Source organism: Peromyscus maniculatus, chromosome 9 (assembly GCF_049852395.1).
Source record: "Peromyscus maniculatus bairdii isolate BWxNUB_F1_BW_parent chromosome 9, HU_Pman_BW_mat_3.1, whole genome shotgun sequence".
NCBI classification, from domain to species: domain Eukaryota; kingdom Metazoa; phylum Chordata; class Mammalia; order Rodentia; family Cricetidae; genus Peromyscus; species Peromyscus maniculatus.
In genome coordinates this window covers 95,302,312-95,326,727 of record NC_134860.1, presented here as the reverse complement: position 1 = coordinate 95,326,727, position 24,416 = coordinate 95,302,312, and the positions used below count along the sequence as shown (strand labels likewise).

General features: G+C 35.4%; 1 long non-coding RNA gene across 1 annotated transcript; it reads right to left on the bottom strand.

Moving 5' to 3' along the window:
- Positions 1-2,523: 2,523 nt before the first annotated feature.
- LOC143267199 (uncharacterized) lies at positions 2,524-24,136 on the bottom strand. Its single transcript, XR_013042116.1, has 3 exons — positions 24,003-24,136; positions 4,600-4,782; positions 2,524-2,932 (listed from the first exon to the last, which is right to left on the bottom strand). It is a non-coding gene; the product is annotated as an uncharacterized LOC143267199 (long non-coding RNA).
- Between the last annotated feature and the right edge of the window lie 280 nt (positions 24,137-24,416).

The following is a 24,416-nucleotide window of genomic DNA, read 5'->3' as shown; positions in this document are numbered from 1 at the left end:
ATGCTATTTCATTTTACCTTCTCCAAATACTTGTTTTAAAAACATGTTAGTTTAATCTTTTAATATATAATCTTATAATTTTAATATATCCAAAAAATGTAGAATAGCATGCCTTATACTAGACTTTAGTCAGAATTACCAAGAGAGGAACATGGGATTGATTATTTAAAAATTTAAGGGCACTTTCTTGGGTGATACTGAAACTTTAAGAACAACTGAAAAAATAGTTGGTGTTCTTTTTATATAATAGTACTTAGTATGAGGTCCAGAAATGAGTAAAAAAAAAATATACTTCATTAGAGAAAATAGTTTTCCTTTCGCATTCATTTATTAATGTCTCATCTTGTTCCTACAAGTGAATCAATCTTGTTTTGAAGGGACAAGCACTTGAGAATGCTAAAATAGATTAAAAGAAGTGCAGCTCGCAAGAGACTAGCAAGAAGGGTAGGAAATTCAAATGAATTTGGAATGGAGGGTACCATAAAATATTCAGTGTTTAAAGGCTTGTGTAATTGCTAAACACAAGCCACAATGTGCACTCGCAGCTTAGTCCAGCCAAAACAAAGGAAGGAAAACAAGATTTTCAGTTTTGATGCATATTGTAAGATTTAAGAGACAAAAAACAAAACACAAAACAAAACAAAACAAGAAAACAAAAAACAGGCTGATAGAAGAGGAAGCATTGCTATTCCAGGTAGACAGAGTAGAGCTAAACTTTGGTAGTTTGTATGTTGATGATACTTAACCCAAATTATTGGGCAGATTTTGACAAGCACACTTATAAGCATTGGTAGAAAAATAAGACATGGATTTTTTATGTAAATTAAAGGTATTATAGAAGTTAATGTCATTTTAAACACCGTGCATATAATCTTGTAACTTGCAAGTCTGTGTATGGGTCACTTCTGAACATGGTTGTATAAATTGAAAGTTTAATCTTACATATCTTAAAATGTCTAGATTTACTTTTTCTAGGAAAACATTTTAGCCTTAGAATGAAATACTACCTTTCCTCTAATCACTCCAGAGGTAATAACATGTTGCTGAAAGGGCTCTTCTGCTAAAACCAGTCCAAGTGATGAGGCCATTATAATTTAGGGTGTGTTCCATCCTTTTGAAAGAGGTAATTCCACATGAGATGACTGTAATAGATACAGTATGCTGTGATGTAGTATACAATAATAGAGTGTAATATACCATTGTATGTCTGTGAGCCTTAGAATGACAGTCTTGGGCCAAACGACTTAGGACGATCAATTTGATTTACACATGAGAGTTGATGCAAACCAAGGCACCTGAACATCATGAAATCCATTTAGTTTTACCTGCAGTGATGGAGGCTTAGAAAATAGTCATTTTCTTTCCATCTTTTCTTGCTGTTCAATTTTGGTTGAGTGCCATATAATGTGCTGAAATAAACTGTCAACATACACTTCGGCTGCTCATTGGCAAAAAGCACTGCTGCTTTCTGGGTGTTTGACAAAGTGTCTATGGCATCAACACAGAATCTCATAAGTAGCAAATTAGATGTATATCATGCTATAGTGAAATGCTGCTCTGCTGATAATACTATCCATGTGTACTTTTACATCTATGATTTCTTTTAAATTCAATTCAACACATATTTATTGAGAGGTTGATGCACAAGTATTATGCTGAGTGCTGGGAATACAAAAATGAATAATACATGGTCCCTGCAGTTGAGACAATCACAATTTCCTGGGCAATGCAGGTGTAAAACAAATAAATTACAATAAAATATGAAAATACTTTCAGATACATAAGTAAATGTGCTGTGGGAGCTAAAAGGAAAGAACAAGTAACTTATAGGAAAGTTACTAAACAGCTGTAACATGACCTGGATTTTATAGGAACTAACAATATTTCCTATTCTAAGGGAGAAAAAAAATCTTAAAATAAAGCCACTCATTTGTTGAGCAAAATACCTTGAGATTTAACTACCTGTAAAATTAGACATAGATAAGACCTTGTATTAGTTACACACACCCAAGATTTCTTCATATACACTTATATTATTGTCATCTGTCTCTGGACCCTTGGATACTCGTTTCACTCATGCCACTATTGTTATATGAGCTCTGAGCACCCTGATACAAACATTGTACTTAATGCCCACATGTGAACCTTTCCCCCTTGTTGCTCTATACTCCTTATGCCAGTGTGATAAGGGACACAGGGGTGACATACTTGACGTCTATCTTAGTGAGAGTTGCTACTGCTGTGATGAAACACCATGACCAAAAGGCAAGTTTGAGCAGGGTTTATTTGACTTACACTTCCACATCACTGTTCCTCATCTAAGGAAGTCAGGAGAGGAACTCAAACAGGGCAGGAACCCGGAAGCAGGAGCTGATGCAGAGCCCATAGAGAGATGCTACCTGCTGGCTTGTTTACCCTGGCTTGCTCAGCCTACATTTTTTTTTTTTTTATAGAACCCAGGACCACCAGGAGCAGCAGTCCAGGGATGGTACCACGTACAATGGGCTGGGCCCTCCTCCATCAATCACTAATTAAGAAAATGACTCACAGCTGAATCTTAGGGAGGCATTTTTTTCTCAACTGAGGTTCACTCATTCCAGATAACTCTAGTTTGTGTGTCAAGTTGACATAAGACTGGCCATCACAACATCCTTGCATCCACAAACATCTAGTACAGGGCGATCAATGGAATTCATGAGCCAGCAAATAAGTTCTTTTCTTTCTTTCTCAAAATAGGCTCTCTTAGTTTATGCAGTTTCAGAACATGGCTGGAGGTAATTCATCATTCCATCAGAGGAACATTTGTTAGCAATGGGTGCCTCTAGCTTAATTCCAATCCCTTTTTCTTATTATTGCATCTATTTTTTTGCTTTGATTCTTCATTCTTCCTTCCCTTTGATTTTATCTCCTGCTAGAATAGCAGCATTGTTCCCTGGAAAAACAAAATTGGTCACAACCAAGACATTTGTATCACTTGGGGTCTAAACTGAAGAAAGGAAATCCCTCAATTATTTGAACAGGAAAAATTTAACGTATAAGAATTGTCAATTACAAGCAGTGGCACAGAGTAACAAAGAACTGATGAAGGAAAGTGATGCATAAAAATGATGAGAACAGCAAATAGCAGCAAATCATTATCCATAGGATCGAGTTGGAACATGCCAAGGAATGGCATGGCTGGCTGGTTGGCTGGCGGAGGCTTATGGCCACTTCACTACAGTAGCTAGACACTGGAGACAGCAGTGCTGAGAGTCCATGGTCTCTAAAGCCACAGGTGCCCTAGAGAACCTTTATGCCTCCAAGGAAAGGTCCATTGTATAGATAATGAACCCTGAGAAAGCTGGACACTGGAGACACCATCTTTGTCTCACGAACTTTGGTGAGCACTGAAGCCATAAATGACAGATGGATAGAGCCAAGAACTAAAGAGGTTGTTCATACATACACAAATTGTAAAATTTTATTTTCTTTTATATTGTTAACTCATTTGGAAATAATAACATGTAACATGTCTCATAAGACATTTTTCATATTTAGCTATTTGTATTTTATTAGCATAAGGATAATTACAATAAAGCATGACATACAGGAATTCAAGGATAATTCTTCATTAGAAAAATGTGTCTGCATCACCAATATAAAGTCAAATACACATGCTATGTTGCCTGACATGATACAAAGAAGATATGACCATTTCAATGGCATTCTGATAAAAAAATGCAAAACATGAATTATCAGGAAATGGCTGCAACACCACTGATGAACAGTGATCAAATTATCTTACTCTTCTAAAATATCAACATTGTAAGTGAAAAAGGTGTGAGGAAATTGAGTGTACCATATACATATCTAACTTTGTCAAAGAACTTACTAAAAAAATCACTTAGCCAATTAGAAAGTTTCTAATATGAGTTTATATATAAGGTACTATTATATCAATGTTTAATTGTAATTGTAAATAATATTTTTATTTATAATATCATACATATGGATAATTTTATACATACATATTATAATTTGATCACATCAATTCTGATCATTGCATCTTACATTCCCACAACCCTTCCCAAAATATCTCCTTCCCATCTTCTTGTCCTACTTTGGACTTTTTTTGTTGTTGCTTTTTTGAGGCAGGGTTTTTCTGTGTAGTTTTGGCCTTTGGTGCCTGTTCTGGATCTTGTTCTGTAGCCAAAGCTGGCCTCGAACTCACAGAGTTCCATGTGCCCCTGCCACCCTAGTGCTGGGATTAAAGGTGTGCACCACCACTGCCTGACCCTAGACTTTTTGTAATAAGTGTATTGATCCTGATTGGTGCTGGTGCTGCCCATGTGTGCATGAATGAGTGGTCATCCAGTGGATTATTGGCAAACTATCACTGGTCACATCCATGAATAAAATGACTCTCCCTCTCCTATAAGCCACAACTGCCATTAGCTCCTTATCTAGAAGTGGATCCTTATGAGTTCCTGCTCCATTCATGATGGAATAGCTTGTAGTCATATCTACTGAAATTCATGAATGCAATGGTCATGTCACATCTAGAAGATAACATTTCACAATGCTGTTTTCCATCTTCTGGTTCTTACATTCTTTCCATACCTTCTTCCTTTATGTCCTCTGAGCCTTTGGGAGAAGAGGTTGGTATAAATGTTATAGATGTCCCATTTAAGGATGTACTCACTGTCAACAATTCTTACGACTTAAATCAGTTGTGATGCCCTGAATTTGTCACTGCCTAAGGTCGGGGGAGCTTCTTTGACCAAGGCTGTGAGCAACACAGACCTGTGATTAAAAACAAAAATATGTAGAAATCAGTCTGGCAGCATGGCCATTTATCAAAGTAACAATATTAACTCCCCACCCAGTGCCTATGTCCTCTCAGTCATTGACTTTTAACCAGCTTTGTAGTATCAAGCTTGAATTCTCTCATGCCATTATTCTACCATAGATATTCTTCCTTGAAGCTCAATGTCATAGCATTCAGAGTCCAGTCTGGATAAGGTCATTGATGCCTACAAAGCACCACCAAAAATTTGGAAGCTAAAAAAAACTTGAATTTTCTATGCACTATAACTAAAGTATGTGGTGTCTTCATCAAGAAAATCTTACTGTCTAATTTTGATGGCCACTGAAGAGCAATGGGAAACTTCTGTAATCTCCCTAGCCAATAACTTATAAGGAGGTATCATATGTCTGGCACTGAGATTTTTGCTCAATAACCAAAGTCTTTTATGAGTAACATAGTCCATCCATGTGAAGTACTTCTATTCCAACTCTTTAGTGCATAATTAGTTTACACATAGTGTTTTATTGTAAGGCTTTCTCCTGAATCCTTAGTTTTCTCTACTGTACCCCCTACTCTATGCTCATACACATCTTCACGCTTTCATTCAAACTAAACCTTTAACTTCAAGGATGTCTTTTCTCTTTTTTTCAAATCATATGCATTATATTATATACTCCAATTACATTTATTAATACTGTCTTCAATCACTATCAAAATACATATATTTAAATGTTTACCACTTTATATGGGGAAAATAACAATCTTTTCATACAGATTTTCAAAATACATTCTACAAAATTGTTAACCATTGTCACAACACCCTACTCCAACAATACACGGTAACTTCTTATTTTCCTTTAACTGAAATTTAGAAATTACTGAGAAAGTTTCCCCCTTTTCTACATATTTCTTCTTTCCACAGCTCTAGTGAGCACCATTCTATTCTGGACTACTTTGTGGTGAATATTTTTATGTTCTCTATATAAATAAGAACATGCAGCACTTTTCAGCCTATGTGCGACATATTTTGCTTAAGACAATGATCTCTACTCCCATCTACTTGCCAAAGTGGCAGAGTTTCATTCTTATTAAAAGGTAGAAAGTATGTCATGATTATGTCTAGGAGTGTTATAGATAGATCATGTGGTATGTTTCTTTCTATTTTGTTGAGCAACATGCACACCAATTCCCGTAACAGTTGTACCAGCTCCCATACTGACCAGAAGTAATGAGTAGTCCCTCTTTCCCATATCTTTACTAGTATATGTCATCATTTTGTTTTTATCTTATCTATATTGACTGGGATAAGAAGAAAACACAATATTTTAATTTGCATTTCCTTAAAGGCTACACAAGTTGAACATTTAAAAATATTTCTCAGCCATTTATATTTCATCTTTGGAGAACTACATGTTTAGTTCCATGCTCTTTTTTTAAATTGAGTTGTTTCAGTTTTTTGATAATATTTTTCATATTTGTTTTTTCGAGTTCTTTGTATATTTTTAGATGCCAACACTCTGTCAGATATATAGCTAATTAGATATTTTCCCATTCTGTAAGGCGTCTCTCCATTCAAATGATGATGTCCTTCACTACACAGAAGCTTTGTAGTTTCATGTTGCCCCATTTCTCAACTGGTCTTAATGACTGCACTATCAGGATCCTCTTCAGAAGGTCCTTTTCTGTGCCTACATGTTTCACCTGCACTGGCTATATAGCAGAGTGATAGGAGGTGCTAAACATAGAAATAAAGATGAAAGGTAATCAATGATATTATCCAACTGTAAGCCCTGGGAGCTACAGTTATGGCCTGCCTGGCAAAATAGACCTATTGATGAAGTAGTGACACCAGTATTATGGAAGTTACCAACCACTATCAGTTTGGACTTAAGGCCACTCCTCAACATAGAGTTAATATTGGCACAGTTATTAGGCCATGACTTTGTAATTAGACAGGTCAGGAGGCCAGAGAAGAACATACTACTATTATTCTAATGAGATACAGTATTAAACTGACTCATAACAGCTTTTTAGTACACCATAGATTACTGCATCTCCCAAACATAACCATAGGGACTTCTTTTTGCATTGGATGAAATTAACACAGAGACTCAGATTTGGTCCCATACAGAGTATAAGTGATTGTGTAGTGCTCAGCTATAAGTGGGACATATGTTTCACAACCCCCCCTCCTAAGGCTTAAAGATAATTGAAGAAAGAGGGAAGAAAGACTATAAGAGCTAGAGGTGATAGATGAGCACAAGGAAACAGTGCTCCTGTTATGAAACAAGGAGGCTGCAGATAGGACCTCCCAGATCTGTGATAACAGGAACAAGACCTGAATAATCCCAAGTCAGGAAGAACTATAAGCATGGAATGGGGAACTGGTCATAAAGTCCCACATCTGTTTATAGAACTATTGATAATGGGCAGCTGCTGGGAGAAAGAGGGTGTGGTCCCTGATATGTCTAAGATGTTATAGTAGATGGCCACATACATAAGAGTATATACCCAGCACTACTATGACTTGATGGACTTAAAAACAAATGAAGATACAAAGTTAGGTGACTATGAAAGGGAAGTGGATCTGAGAGGAGATGGAGGAGGGAGATGAATATGAACAAAATACAATGTATGAGATTCTCAAAGAATTAACACAGAATATATATATATATATATATATATATATATATATATATTGAGACAGAGAGATGGATAGACTGAGAAGATTGATTAGTAGATAGACAGAAAGACTGGCTTTTCTTTAATCATTTATCAGTTGACCTTGGATTTTGGTTTTCCTCTCTAGCTCTAGACATATCATACCTAAACCAGGGACTCAATTTTCAACATTTAAATTTCTGATGTATACTCAATGCTTTATCCTCTCTGTGACCAAAGGCATCATGATGGAAAACTTATGGCTGCCACTGTAGCTTGACCAGTCTTGATGGACCAGGAAACAAGGAGAAGGGCAATGGCATAACTCAGCTATCTTTCTCCTTTCTCTGCTTAGTCAGTTAAGGCGCCATAGCCAAGAAGAGTACACTGCCTTCACTCAGGGAAAGTGTCTTCCCTTCTGCTAATCATCTTTGGAAATACCCATACAGATACACTCATGCCCTAGGTGGTTATTACTTTTATGTTTTGAAATAAAAAATATAATTACATCATTTCCCCTTTCTCTTTCCTCCCTCTAACCCTTCTGTGCACACCCCCAGGCTCTTTCTCTCTCTCAAAATCATAGCCTCTAACCTCTTTTTCTTTAATCATTGTTACAAACATACACATAGACACACAATTTTAAATATACAAATATAATCTGTTCATATCATACATATAATGTTGCATGTATGCATATGATTTGATCATCAAAGTTAATCATCAAAAGACCTAAGATCCTACAGCAATTTCATAATTTGAAAATAATATATAAGAAAGATAGATATTTACTTAAGCATACCCAGAAACTCAGTGATCAATTTGTGAGATACACACTGACTTAACCTTTCTGAATGACAGACATGCAATCAACCCATCAGTCATTTCTTGAGTTAGTTTATACAGGTGTTCATTTCATATAAAACTCTTTTTTTGTGTAGAACAGGCTAAGAGCACAAATGTCTGTCATTCAGAAGGTGTAGAATACTGCCTGCTATACTTGAAACTACCCAAGGAAAGATGTTTGTGTGGAAAATAATCATGTCTCAAATCCAAGCATAGATTAGGAAAGAAAAGGGAAACAATGGGGACCTCTGAGTGTCAACCAAAACTATAACCAGTCAGTAGGAACGCTGGTGTGCACAGTTTCAGAATTAATACTAATGTAAGAGTCTAATTTGATACTTCTCGAACTTAAGTGCAAATGTGCTCATATCAGATATCTCTAAGGTGTGTAATTAAGAACATATTCCCAAGGAATTACCACAGACGGGAAAAGACAAATAAAAAACTGTAAAAGAAATGTGAGATTCTGGCACGCACACACACACACACACACACACACACACCACAGCACCACACCAAAGAGGTTAAAAATGATGAAATTACACTCTAGAGATTAGTCAGTAATGTTTTACTAATGATAATTTTGTTATCTCAAAACTTATATTAAATCAATGTAAAATATTAGTGCAAGGGGAAGTATTAGTGGCAGAAATAGGATACTACTTTAGGGTTTTCCTTTATTTGTGAATTTAACTCAAATTTGGACGTCATTTTTTTTCTTTTTCTTTATTCTTTGTGTGTTTCACATGATGCATCTCCAACCCACTCATTTCTCCATCCCTTCACACCCACCCTCTGTGGAAGTGTCTTTTTCATTCCAACCAGATTCATTTGCCCTATTGTATATCTCCTAAACCAAAGAACTCTGCTCAGTAAGTGAAATGTGAAAACTCAGCCAATTATCCAGCCAATTTCATTGCAGATGAAGCTGGTAGAATGACTTACCAGTGTACTGTGTGTGTCTTGCTTGATCCTTTCTACTACAAGGTAAATGGAAAGTGGGAGAGAGCATTAGTGGACCTCGTGAGGGATGTTATGCAAGTCTCATGGTCTGGTCCTCCACACTGCAGCTAATGTAGGATTCTGCCTTAACAGGCTGCTTTCAGCGCATCTTCTTTTAACTTATACCAGATTGATTGGGAAACAGCCTGCTACAGCCTTAGACTACAGATTTTACATTGGCAAATTTCATTTGCTACTTTGTGTTTTTAAAAAGCATATTTATAGATATATGTAAAGGTGAAATCTACTTTAAAGTTTGATGTTGAGGTTAGAAATACAACTACAAGAGACCATCTTATAAAAATACATGTTGGGTTTTTCAAAGTTGGATCCAAATCAATCAGAAGTGCTATGCTTAACACTGCTGATATGTCAGTCATTTGCTAGAATGGTGTGCCATTCGGGCTGTTAAATGAATGTTTTCATTTCCCAGGGGAATGATCTGCTGTCCATCCTTATAATATGCAGTATTGTTCCCAGGCTATTTACATCAGCACTGCTCCCATACAATGGGCCTGTTTCATTGGGTTGCACAAATGAGGGATGCTTTTATATAAACTGGGAAAGAACATATCAACATGCTGCTTGTGATTAATCAGAGAGAGCATGACAAGAAGAAGATGCATCAGAATATAAGAGGAGTATTATGGACACCAACTTTAATAATGTATAGTATACATTTAAACAACCTTATTTGGAAAAGATCCATATTGACTATATGCATCGAAAGGGTGATTTAGTGGAGCTTTTTCTCATGCGTTATGATTATGTGACTAGAAGCGGGAAACAGCATTTGTATTTTCAATCATCTAATGAGTTCTGTCCTAAAACGTAGATCTTTTAAAGTGCACTTTTTGCAGATATGTTTATGTAAATGTTTGTGAGCTTTTGCAGATAGATTCAGAGACTGTCTTGATTTTTCTTTTAAGGCTACTAAATAATTTTGTGTAAATTATCTTCCTTTTTTTTTTTACATGATTAATATCTCAAATAAGTAACAAATCTGTAGATTCAAAGGACCAAATTTTCCCATTCTTCCTTTACTGCCAATGAATAAGAACTAATCTCATATACTAGTAAACGTCATCGAGGGATGTGCTAGGAAATCAAAAAAGCTCCGTGAAAATGAAGGAAAGCAATTGTCAGTATTCGTTCATTAAATATGTACATTGATTAAATACAAAGATTTTAAGAAATTGGTTCCTTTAAAAATTTTAAAAATTCACTAATGTATCAGTTCACTAAATGAAGAGAAAGCTATCCAGAATTTGTCCATGTATGTCGGAATGCCTGATAAGCTTGCTGCCAGAGAGAGAGAGCTTTAACAAACCCTTATTATTCAGGTAGTTAAAAAGCAAGCTAAATAGCAGCACCAAGCTGTAAATACTCAGAGCTGACAGAGAAGTGGTTATGACAGCTTTCACATTATCTTATTGTAGAATCAAGACGGGAGTCACAGCTGGCTCATATGTCAAAATGTGTCAGGACTTAAATGGTAAAACAGGAGTGCAACAGCAATTGGCTTTTCAATCAATAACACGATCAATATATTTCACAGATATTTTCCCATATCTAAATTACTCTGCAGAGACGAGGGACCCTGACTGAGTGTTTATAAATCAATAAAACACACAGCTAAAGGACATCTGTTCCACTTCTTTTGCTTCAAGGTGCTGTTTGCCTTTTCTTCCAACGCTCCTCTTATTTAAGTAAGTACTTTTGAGGACAAACAGCCCTCCTGTGCACACAAATCTGCGCACTTGCTGCATTCTGTGTTCATGATGTTCTTTAAAGAAAAAAAAATAATTGTGTGCTTGGGCATGCAACTAAGTGTAAGGACAGCTTTTCTTAGCTTTGAATGCTTTCTTTTACTTTAGGAATTAATAAAGAAGCTTTGAAATTGCAAGTAATATATGCAACATAAAATTCATATAAATAATGTCAAGTACAACACCCAGACTTGTGAATTGAAATAAAAGCCCAGGCATTATTTTTCCTCACAAGCAACTATATTCTTGCTGAAAATTATATATTGTATTTGTGCAGATATGCCATAAATGGAAAAAAATGCTGTCCTCCACAAATCTATCTCCTCTACAGAAAGATATGATGAGGACATACAAACAAAAAACAAACCCTACTACAATTTAATGCAAAACTGTAATGCTGACATATAATTTTAGTTCCATCCTACGTATCACCATGTGATGAAGTATGAATAATGGCTTAACAAAAGCTGTGGCATTCTGAGTTAAAACTAACCTATTCTATCACTAGCTTATGTAGCACAAAGTAATATTATGTTTCATGTTGTCAATGTTGCTTTAAAAAACTGAAGGTTGCATTGTGTTACAAGTGGAATGCAAATTAAGTACATCAATCTATACACTTTTCCCTAAGCTTTTTTCGCAGGAAGAAATATTTCCCTAGTGCCTTCCTCTAAAACACATGGAATCAAGGTGACAAATAAGGACATTACAACTGTGTGAATCCGGGACACGGTTTTAAAATGGAACGCCAGTGAGGAGGATGCTCCTTTTTCAGCATAAGCTCAGTTTTGTCATTGTTTTCCCCTCACTTTCACAACTGAGGTGGAAAATATGAATTTACAACTAACATGGTTTGCTTCCTACTTGAATAGCCAGAGTGACTGCTTGCCTATCAAGCTGACAGTGTCTTAATGATTACAGTTAGAATTTTATTCCTTCTGTCAATGTTATCTTCTAACATATAATTATCTTCACACTAATAATTAGTTAATTAGAATGTAATTTCCTTAGTCCTGCCCTTTCTTCAAGCCTCATATTATGAACTGCGACCTTGCCTCCTACATCTCAACTAGGTTGGAATTCATCCTGTTCCCTGAATATGCTTTGCCAGGTCAAGACATCATCACTTTCTTCAACCTGCTAGAAAAATCTTCAAGATGCTGCTCTTGCCATTGCTCCAAGGTCTACTTACAAATCCAATCTTGTTGTTGGTGCTCTCAGTCCCCTTCCAGAATTTGATGCTCTTAGTTGGTACATCTTGTTTCTCATTACTATATGAGATATTTATTAAATGTTGCCTTTTTTGGTTAACTATTTCACAATTGCCTCAAGAAATATACAAAAAAAATTCTAATGCCAATTTTTTTTAACCAGTGCTTCTATGTGCACATTGAATTGCTTAATTCATCTTGAAGGGAAAATGTGTTTCACATGTTTGGAGCCATTTACATAAAATGATATAATAAAGGCAGTAAGCACACAGAAACGTGTAAATGAAATTATACTTACTTGTGGAATCCAAACTCTACAAACTTAATACTCAGCTCACTTTGCCCTTTTTTCTCAGCCCAGGACTCTAGCTATTGGACAGGGCCACTTACAATTAAGGTGAGCCTTCCTGCCTCAATTAACCTAATACAGATGAACCCTCACAGTTATTCCAGAAGCTTGTCTTTTTAGTGACTCTGGATTCTGTCATATTGACAATCAATATTAATCATCACAACACTCTTCATCATTTGGGAGCGTTTTAGACAATCATAATTGTAACATTCTAAACTGGCATTTGTCAGGTACAAATTAACTTTTAACTCTTTTCCCTTTCTGTATTACCATCTCTAGATAATCAGCAACATTTTAAAATTCTTAATATCTTTTGAAAACTATACTCACTTTCAAAGAAGTTTTCTTCTTGAAAGGCAAGATTCACAACCTCTGAAAATTATGACTTTATCAACATCTTCATCTTTATATTCCTATAAACATAACTATATTTTTTCTGTTTGAAAACTTTTAACTTCAGTTCCAATAATAAATGTGTACATATTTTAAATGAAAGTATAAAAGGAGGATTTTTCAAATTGTCTCAGTCATGGTTTACAGTCTTTCACTGGAGACATTGCAACTTTTATTTATCAGAATGATCCAGCACATCCAGAGCATACTTGAGAAAGCCCTTGCTCTCACCAACTTTCTAAAATAGTAAAACCTCTCAAGTCAGTCCAGGGACTATTATTTTTTGTCACAAGAACAGTGTTTTACTTTATGGAAAACACTTAGGTCTGATTAGAAGAAAGCTTGGTAGGGAAAGCTTTAAAACAAACCTTGGGGTGTTGTTATTATTTATTGAATTATAATTATGAGGAATGAAGAAGCTTTAGATACATCACATAATAGATTACTAAAGCGTAAAATCACTTTTAAATGCAACTGAAGTTAGATTGTGGTCTTGTGATAATGACTGAACAGCAACAAGCATTTACCTTCTTAAAATGCTTACGTTTCAGACAATGTTTATTAAGTCTAAAATCAAATGCTGCCACATTTTAGATTATTAATTTTTCTGACAACACACATGTACATACTTTGGCATTCTGCTACATACATATTGCAAAATTAGAGTCAAACTTAACATTGATAGCTAGTGTTAATGAATAGGGTCTCTGCTTATTCATACCACAAGAACATATGCTCAACTATGTTCATAGCAGCATTATTCCTAATAGCCAGAACCTGGAAACAACCTATATGTCCCTCAAGTGAAGAATGGATAAAGAAAATATGGTACATATACACAATGGAGGATATTTTACTCAGCTGTAAAAAACAATGACATCATGAAATTTGCAGGCAAATGGGTGAAACTAGAAAATATCTTCCTGAGTGAGGTAACCAAGACTCAGAAGGACAAACATATGTACTCACTCATGAGTGTATGCTAGATGTAAAGTAAATGATAACCAGACTACCACCCACAGCTCCAGAGAAGCTAGCTGATGGAGGATATAAAGAGAGATGCATGGATCGCCCTGGGAAGAGAAATAGATGAGATCTCCATGAGTAAACTGGGGATGAGGGGTGGACAATGGAGGGTAGGGGATGGGGAAATGAGAACATAAAGGAATGAGATGGTCAAGCTGGAACAGGGACGGAGTGGGAGAGCAATGAAAGAGATAACATGATAGAGGGAGACATCATGGGGATATGTAGAAACCAGGTGCTGGGGAAGTTCCGAGGGATCCACAAGGATGACCTCAACTTAGACTAGTATCAGTAGTGGAGAGGGTGCCTGAACTGGCTTACCCTAGTAATCAGATTGGTGAATACCCAAATTGCCATCATAGAGCCTTCATCTAGTAACTGACGGAAGCAGATGCAGAGATCCACAGCCAAACACCAGGCTGAGCTCCAGGAGTCCAGTCAAAGAGAGAAGTGGGATTCTATGAGCAAAGGGGGTCAAGAAGATCATGATGGGAAAACCTACAGAGACAACCAAACTAGTGGGAACTCATGAACTTTACACCAACACCTATGGAGCCTCCACAGTACTGGACTAGGTCCTCTGCATAAGTGAGACAGTTGTGTAGCTTGACCTGCTTAGGGGGCCCCAGCAGTAAAATCTGGATCCATCCTTGGTACTTGAACAGGCATTTTGGAGCCCACTATCTATGGTGGGACACCTCGAACAGCCTTGAGGCAGGGAGGAGGGGCTTGGATGCCTCTACTGAATGTATTAGGCTCTGCTGACTCCCCGTGGGAGGCCTTATCTTCTGGTAGGAGGAAATGGGGTGTGGGTTGGGGGGAGGCTGAAAGGGGGAGGGAGGAGGGAAGAAGGAGATCTGTGATTGGTATGTAAAATGAATAAAAAACTTCGTAATAAAAAAAGGAATTTATCCAAAAAAGTAATAAATGTAAGCACAGAGATTAAAAAATAATAATAGGGTCTCTGAAAATGCTGTAATGTTCTCAGCCAAAACACAAGAAGTATAGCCTTGAAAAATGTGGTCTATAGTCAGTTGAGGCAGTGTATAAAAATATGTGTAAAAATTATCTGTAAGACTGATTTTTTTTTCAAAAATGTTCTCATAAATATTGATATAGCTTCCAAACTGTCTGCTCTGGTCAGTTCATGATCTATTTTTTTGCTGTTTTTTTTTTTTTTTTTTTTTTTTTTTTTTTTTTTTTTTTTAGTTTGTTTCTTTCTGTTTCTGCTTTTGTTTTTACTTAGAGTGACAGCACATATCTTTAAATCTGATGCGGTCAGCCTAAGACATGAAGTCATCTGAAATAGAAACCTTGTGCCTTTAATAGCTGTGGAGGGACTGGAACATGGTCAATCTTAGGATTAATCTTTTCTTTTTAAAAGTTTTATGTGTATGGATACTTAGCCAACATAAATGTCTGTGCATCGTGTGCATCCTGGTACACACAGAGGCTAGAAGATGGTGTCTAATCCCATGGAATTAAACTTGCACATGATTGTGAATCACCATGTGGATTCCAGGAATTCTAGGCATATGCGCCTGGCCCCATGGTCCTGCAGCCACTTATAAAGTAATCGCTCAGAGGCTAAATATTATTTGCCAATTATATGGTCAATGGCGTAAGTTTCCTGCTAGCTAGCTTATCATATTAAATTACCCCATTGCCCATTACTGGTCTGCTGGCATCTTGGTCATTTGGCGTGCCTGGCTCTCTCTCCTCTCCTTTCTTCTCTCCATACATCTGCTTGGATTCCCCACCTGCTTCTAAGCTGCCTTGCCATAGGTTGATACAGCTTATTTGTCAACCAATCAGAGCAACACATATTCACAGCATACAGAATGACATCTCACAGCACTTCCCCTTCTGTCATTTCTCACCTTTTTGCAAGTTTCTTGTTTGCACTTCCTACTAACTCAGAAATTTTAATAATATTAATATTATTTCCTTCTCAGTTCTCTGAGGGCTTTGAAGATTAGATAGTTATAGTTATAGTTTTCCTTGTTAACAAATTCAGAAAAGAAACTCACTAAGAGGTATAAAGTGTATAAGTTTGTAAGACACCAAAGGATAGTTTTCAGTTTGTAATACAAGTTAGGATAGAAAATGAATTAGGTACAACATTTTGGACTCACCAAAATAGGATGAATAATGAAGTTTTTTGTCTGAATCTGTCAAATGTTAATGGACTGGACATTGTTAATGTAATTCTTGACTGTGTATGTTGCATATACCTATTGTACTTATTGTATATAGTTTTTCTTATATTAGTTATAACCTTTTTTTATTATTCTAGAAAAAAAGGGGAAAATGTGGTGATATATTTTGTGCCCCAATATATTGTGTACCCTAATAAACTTATCTGGAGATCAGAGGATAGAGCCAGCCACTAGATTAGACATAGAGACAAGACTGTGGTGGCACACACCCTTAATCCTATCACTCAGTAGGTAGAGATCTGTCTGGATCTCTGTGAATTCAAGGCCACACTGGAAACAGAACCAGGTATGGTGGCATGGGCCTTTAATCCCAGCACTTGAGATCTCATGCCCTTGCTATCAAGAACTGGGGAAGCATTCATGACTTTAATTCCAGCACTAGGAAGGAAGGAAGCTGGCAGAGCACAGAAAGGTATATAAGGTGTGAATAAACCGGAAGTGTCGCTCTGGAGACTGAGGTGTTGGTAAGGTGAGGTTGCTGTGGCTTGCTCTGTTTCTCTGATATTTCAACTTTCACCCCAATATCTGGCTCTGGATATTCTATTAATAAGATCATTTAGTAATTCATGTTACAAAGAATAGAACCCATGTCCTCTGGAAGAGCAGGCAGTTTTGTTAACCACCAAGTTATCTCTCCAGACCAATCTTTGTATTAACCTTGGAGAAACAAGATAGAATGAGGATATTTGAAATTCACTAGAAATGTGGACAATATGTGTGTGTGTGTGTGTGTGTGTGTGTGTGTGTGTGTGTTTATGATCTTACTTTTTATCTGAGCTCTCTCTCTTTTTTTCTACCCTCCCCCCCTCCCCCCCCTTTCTCTTCTCTTTCTCTGTGTGTCTACACTGGCCTCAAACTCCGGACTTTGAACATGCATACTATGCACACACTCTACAACTGTACTATGCTTCAAGCTCTTAGGTCAAGTACTTAAAATAAAACCAGAGGATTCAATTTATCACTTTGTCAAAAAATTTAATACAAGTGTAACAGTAAAGAAGGTTCAAAGATACTAATTGATAATGATAATGAAGAAAGGTGGTTGACTAGAGTATATTCAATTCAATTAAAAGGCAATGAACACATGAAAGCTATGCATAGCAACACAGAACAGTTTTGTTGACAGTCATGCAAGTAAGCATTGACCTATATCTTCAGCACCTAAAGTACATTTGACAAACTTTCTTCATGTTTCTTGTCAGCTTGTGTTTTATAACAAGCTATGTTTTTTGGAACTTGAGACTGCTTATTAGAGGAAAATGATTGTCTTTTTTCACCTCCAAAAGTAGGGTTAAATGGAAGGAGGAAGCAACGGCATTTGTAATTTCGTTTGTGTCAATGAGCATTGGAGGAAGCAAATACAAGGTTCATGGTCTGATAATTTTTGAAAACCTGTTGAAAAGCTGATTTAACTTTATTCATTGTAAACTTAGAAACATAAATACTTTGAAGAGTTTTCTTCTATCATGAATTTAAGGACCATCCATGTAAAGTTACAAAGCCACTTACATAAACAGCATGCAGATAGCCAGCTTGACTTCTGTTTTACAAATTTGTTTCTTAAGAAATAAATATTTAAGAGGCTCTTGCTGTCATCATTTCAAACTTAGCACTCATTTCAAAGGTGAAAGGAACTTCCTGAGTTAGATATGCATTCCTCTCTTTAATATGCTAAACTATTATTACAGAATTAAGCATCATTATATATTATTTTTAGTGTATAAAACATGTATTAGTAGATTACACGTACCATGTTTTTCTTACGTAACAAAATATTATGGATTCACATTAACTTCTGTAAATCTTACTTTATTATACTTTCTGTTGTATATTCTCACTGGAAACAAACAAGTTATCAGCTCATTTTCCTATTGAATTATATTATAAGTAAATACTAGGATATTTTCCTTAAAAATGCTACAATTGCCTTGCACAGATCTCTTTATACATATGTTTATATTCATTGGCACATGTGACTTAATGGAATGGAATTGTTAAACTTACGTGTTTTCATACCAGATACTGCTAAAATGTTTTGTTATGAAATCTTACACATGCTATTTATAAAACCAAATTTTTACACATTCTAACTTAATCCTGATGTATTTTAGTCTTTATGTATACTTTGAATTTTCCATTTAACAGTAAGTCCAGTATTCATTAATATTTTATATGGTTTATCCTACAAATAAGTTTTTAGTCATTGCTTGATTTTCCTTGGGAAATTATGAACAAATATTAACACACATAGTCATTGACAATAGATAAAAGAAATAATTGTACCCAAGTTTAATATGCTGAAACAATAAGTTGATTGGCTTCAATTGTAGGACCAGAAATAACACTTAGGTAGCTTCCTTGCCCCAAAGCCCACCCTAGTATAGGTGACAACTCATAAGTGCTGGGTCAGCAGAGCACCTTGTCTAACTTGCAGGGAGTTCTACCATAGTGTCTCCTCTCCCTGCCAGACAACTGCTACCGCTGCGGTTTACATAACCTTGTAGAGGGTGTGTAAGTCCCCTGAAAGCAGTAAGCCTCATCACTTCAGGAGTTTCCATGGTCTTGTGAGAGTTTGTCCCAGTGAAGGGATGTTTTAATTCAAAGTAAGTGTAATGTTTCAGTGTTCAGTTGTATGTATCATTATGATGGTTCACTTTGATTTCTTTAAAATAATTATTTTATTGTAGTGAAATTATAACACATCATTCCCACCCTTCCTTTTCCTCTCTCCAAACCCTTCCAAGCAAACCTTTTGATATCTCTCAAAATTACGGTTTCTTTAATTTTTGTTATAGATATGTACAAATGTAGGCATAAATATTTAAAATATATTAATACAACCTACTCATTATTTGCATGAATATAATCCCAGGGATGACCACTTGGAATTGGATAAACAAGTGGGAAACAAGTGGAGTTTTCTTTTGTGGGACAGACCATGAGAGTAAAAGGTCACGTGGTGCTCTTTCCCAACTGATACATGTATAATACAATTGTATGGATAATTGCAGAAGAGGGATCACTAAGATTATAGGTGCCAAAGGAGCAGAAACTTTAATTTGAGATTGTATCTTCTAGAACTGTCAGACAGGTTATACCCATGAAGTCTTATAAACACAGCTACCTAAACAAAAGCAGAAGGACACCAGTGGACATGCTAATATGGAAAAGGAAAAATCTGTGGGGCTTCTGTTGCAGGCAAAGAACTCTGGGCAACTGGGGAGTGCTGAGAGCAAGATAAATCGCTCTCTTTATTTTAAACTAAATAAAATAAAAACAGAAAATAAGCATTAAATAAACTCTGAGATAGTGCCTGGAATTGTAAGTTTCATCTGAATATTCCCATCTAAATTAATACCCTGTTTCTTAAGTACTTGAGCTGTAATACACTTTTCATTAATTTTGTGAAAATGCACAATTCCTCAAATTTAAATTATTATTTGGAGATGAACTATCTGTAAGAGTACATTCATTACTGTAACATTGAGAATACTGAGTTAATACAGTCTCTCCCCCATTCCTTTTGTGAACTACTAAGAGCATAAGTTGTGCTTATTCATTATTAGTTTTTTAAAAAGTATATCTACTGGAGCTAATGAATCCAACTAAAAATAGTCCTGTAGTTCTTTACAGTGCTTCGAGTTTATTCTAGCACCTTTGTACTTGCTACGCAAAGTGCATCACCACACAAGTATATTCTCAGCCCTCATCAACTAGATTAAAAAGAATTCTTCACAGTGTATCCTGGTTTATTTTGTGACTAGTGTGTTTCTGTTTTTTTCTATGAACCAGATTTTGTTTTATGATCTTTATTATTTTTTTCTTAAAACTATTTCAGTACCATTCCTCATACTTTTTGGGTTACTCTACCTTATATTTTTCAAACTTCTTCAGCTAATCTCATTTTTCCTTTGTTCATTTTCAAAACCTGCGCTTGAGAAAAATTATTTAATTATTAATGAGCTCGACAAAGTGTTTTGAAATGATAGGCTTACATTTTATCAAATATTTAATAATACTTTCATTCTTGAACTATAATTGACTTATGTGACAAAATATCTAGTAATCTATGTCTCCCAGGCCTAGATCAGTTCCTGAAACCTTTTTGTAATGCCAGCCTGGTGAGTGCCCTTCACTGTCTCTGTCCCCACCCCACAATAGTAACTTGTGACCATGTGCCTAACAGCCCATCTAAGTCAGTGCCACAACCCATAGTCTATCCCCTACACCTGGAGACAACTGCAGCATATTTCATGCTCTCCTGCTCACCAGTACAGTCAGACACAGCAGAGAGTCACTTGAGTACACTTTCTTGATTACCAGTGATTTGGAAGCATCCTCGTCTCTCCAATCAAAAATCAATACAGAGTATATGAAGGACGGACCTACCATGTCATCCTACCTGTTTTTCAAGTAACTAATCTTGGGTACTAGCAAAACAGAACCATTCTTCCTCTAAATAAAAGCAGGCTAGAATCTCAAGCAATCAAAGGGGTCTACACGCTCAGGTCATACCTCAAAAACACAAACTATATGAAAGGCCAAGACAATATGCCCCTCCTCCAATGCACTAGTCTTTAAAAATGTTCTCTGAAAAGAAATACCCAGATGAATCATATAACTCAGAACTCAAAAGAACAATCATAGGGAGCATGAGTAAACTACTGAGTGATTCTAAGGGAAAAAACCCAAAACCTTCCCCCCAAAAAACCAAAACAAACAAACAAAAAAATCCAATATATTGCTGAATGGAATGAGGAAGACAATTCAGGATTTGAAAACTGAGTTTAAAAAAGAGATAGAAATAACTAGGAAAACACAAGGTGAGATGCAGAAGGAATTTAAAACTCAATAATCCAGTTAGAAAACTCAGAGGGAAGCATTAGCAATAGAAAGGGTCTAATAGCTTATTTCTTCCAGACTTAGACTTTTATTGTTGTTGATTTAAAATTTCAGTGTAGAAAAGCTTTTCATGTTTTAAAAACAATAGTTCTGTTCTTAGAAATGATTTTATTTTTATTAGAACTAGGTATTAGACATCATGTTCTATCAATATTATTAATTGGGACAATTCACCTGTTTAATAAGTAATTTTAACTTATTAATGTATCTCACACTCCATATTAAAGTTATATTAAATTTCAATTTAATTAGCTAATTTTAATATTGTTGTATAGTTTTCATTATATTACATTACACTATGGTGTATAACAGCCTTGTATTTAGGATTTAAGGCGGGCACTAGGAGAGTTTCCTTTTTTATAAGAAAGTTATTATAAGATATATTTGTAACACAAATTGCTAAATGTTCTTATTAATAAAAATTCCAGAGCCAGATATTGGGGTGAAAGCAGAAAGATGAGAGGGATAGAACAAGCCAAAGTCACAAGTTCTTACTGCTAGGAAATCCTCAGCCCAAGAGAGCTACTTTGTGTATACTCACGCCTATATACCTTTCTGTGCCCTGCCATCTCACTCCTTCTCTCCTTGCAGCTACATCAGTTCCTCTTTCCACCTAGCTCTATCACTTCCTGTCTGTATAGACCTCCAGTTCTCTATAGTTAACTAGCGCTTAGATTAAAGGCATGTGCCACCATGTCTGGCTCTGTTCCCAGTGTGGAACAGATGCGTTCCTTTTTAATGTTGCATTTGTTTAACTCCGTGAAGCTGTGTTACTGGGCCTGTGTAAAACATCTTATAGTTTAATAAATAACTGGCCAATAGCATTGCAGGATAAAGGATAGGTGGGGCTGGCAAGCAGAGAGTATAAATAGAAGAAGAAAACTGGGAGGAGGGATGGAGAAGGAGCCAGAGAAGGAGAGGACATCAGAGGCCAGCTACACAGGTACACAAGCAGCAATCCATGGAGTAAGAGTAAGAGTTACAGAAGTAAGAGAATGGGAATAGCCCAGAGGCAAAAGGTAAATGGATAAGTTAAGAAAAGGAAAGCTGGCAAGTAATTAAGCCAAACTAAGGCTGGGCATTCATAAGCAATAATAAGAGTCTGTGTGTGAATTTATTTGGGAGCTGGGTGGTAGGCCTTGCAGAAAAGAGTAAAAAATCCCAACAACACATATCCACATACAATTTAGTTTTATTACAATTAGATGTTTGCTAACGTCTGCTATTTTTACTTAAATTAGTTGAAATAGCTAATTATAACGATTTCTGAATATTTATTTTCTAGGCTGAAACATCATTTTGTGTTTTATGCTTTATTATGCCTCTTGTAACAAGGCTGTTGCTCATTTGTTTTCAGAGATTTAATTATGTAGTACCTAGCTCTTATCATAAACTTTTAGAATTTTAAACTTATGATCATTGATATACATATATATGTATTTGTACCATATCATATATATACTATATATATTACATGAGTTACCTGTTTTCTTTCTTTCTGTTCTTTCTAATACTTCTAGTTTTGCTCCTTTCTGATTTATTAAGCTTTTAAAAATGTTACCATTTTCCCTCTTCAACTGGTTCAGAAGCTATATTTCAATTTTTCTCTTTATATTTTAAACATGCATATGTTATTAAAATAAAAGTTCATTAATATGTACACTTTTATTTTTGTATAACTTGAAATATACACAAAAGAATGGAAAAAGTGATGCATGTTAGGGATGTAGCTCAGATTGTAGAGTATTTAGTTATCTTGCATGAAAATCTCCATCTTATACATCAAAGTAGAATGAATATTCAGTAGTTGAAGAGTATGCAAGGATCAGATTGCTACCAAAATATCTTTGAGATTATTTGCAAATCTACCAGCCTGACCCATTAAAACTATTTATTAATATTTAAATTTTTAGAAAGATGTTGTATGTGGGTAATCAACCATATGTGTGAACAAGCATGTAATTATTATTCTTTTATTTTATAAATACTAAAAGTACATAATAAAGGGTTCTGGAGAGGATTTTGTAATAAACACCCATCCTAAAAAGCATAAATTCCAAGTACATGTTCATTTTAAAGCATGTTTACTGTGTTGTGTGTGAACACTAGCCTATTTACCAATAGATGACAAATTACCATGTTTTATGCCACTTGTAATAAATTGACTTAAAGTAACATTTTCCTATGTTATTCTATTTCAGAACCCTCAGCAAATATTAACATCATTTGATAACAATGGAGCTTATAAGAAATGAGTGGAGAGATTAGAAAATTTTATAGCTTGAGAGCAAAACTTGAAAGAATAACAAGTAGTTTGCATAAATCCTCTCAGATACAAAGCTATAATTTTGTGAAACAAATTAAAAGGCCAGGGAGCACATTTATGCTAATGTAGACATGATGGTTATATCAATAAAATCATTATTAACTACTTGGGGGGAAGTTAAATATAGATTCTGGTAAATTTATTTCAAAAGAACAATTTTACGTGTAATTACATGTATAAAAATCATATCTTCAAAATAGGTATAAAATAAAATATTAATAAAATTCAAACAACAATTTACCAATGAACTAGCAAAATTGAAACAATGAAAATATTAAGCCTGTTTTCAAATAGGTATTCATGATACTTGAAGTAAATAATCTTAAGACCTACACACACACACACACACACACACACACACACACACACACACACAGACAAACACACACACACACACAGACATTTTTCAGCATATACTTGACATTATATATAACTATATAACTATACATAAAGTGATTGTTTGAAAGAGAATGACTCTCATAGGTTCATAATTTTAAATATTTCAGTACCAGTTGGTAGAACTGTTTGGGAAGGATTTAGAGGTGTGGTCTTCTTGGAGGAAGTGTGTCACAGGGATCAGGCTTTGAGGTTTCAAAATCCCACTTCATCCTCAGTTAGTTCTCTTTTTCACAAGCATCATGGTTGTGTCTCAAATTATAAAATATCATCTATTGTTCCAGCCCCATGCCTGCTTGCCTCTTGCCAATTCCTCACCATGATGGTCATGGGATTACCCTCTGAAACTATAAACTCTTTATAAGTTGCCTTGGTCATGGTAGCTTATCATAGCAATAAAAATAATTTACTTAGTTATTTTTAATATGTTCGGTTGCAGTTTGAAAAATTATGTTTGATATAATTGCACCAAATTCTCAAATATGCTTTAAAATTATCAGTATATTACAAAAAAAAAAAAAAAAACA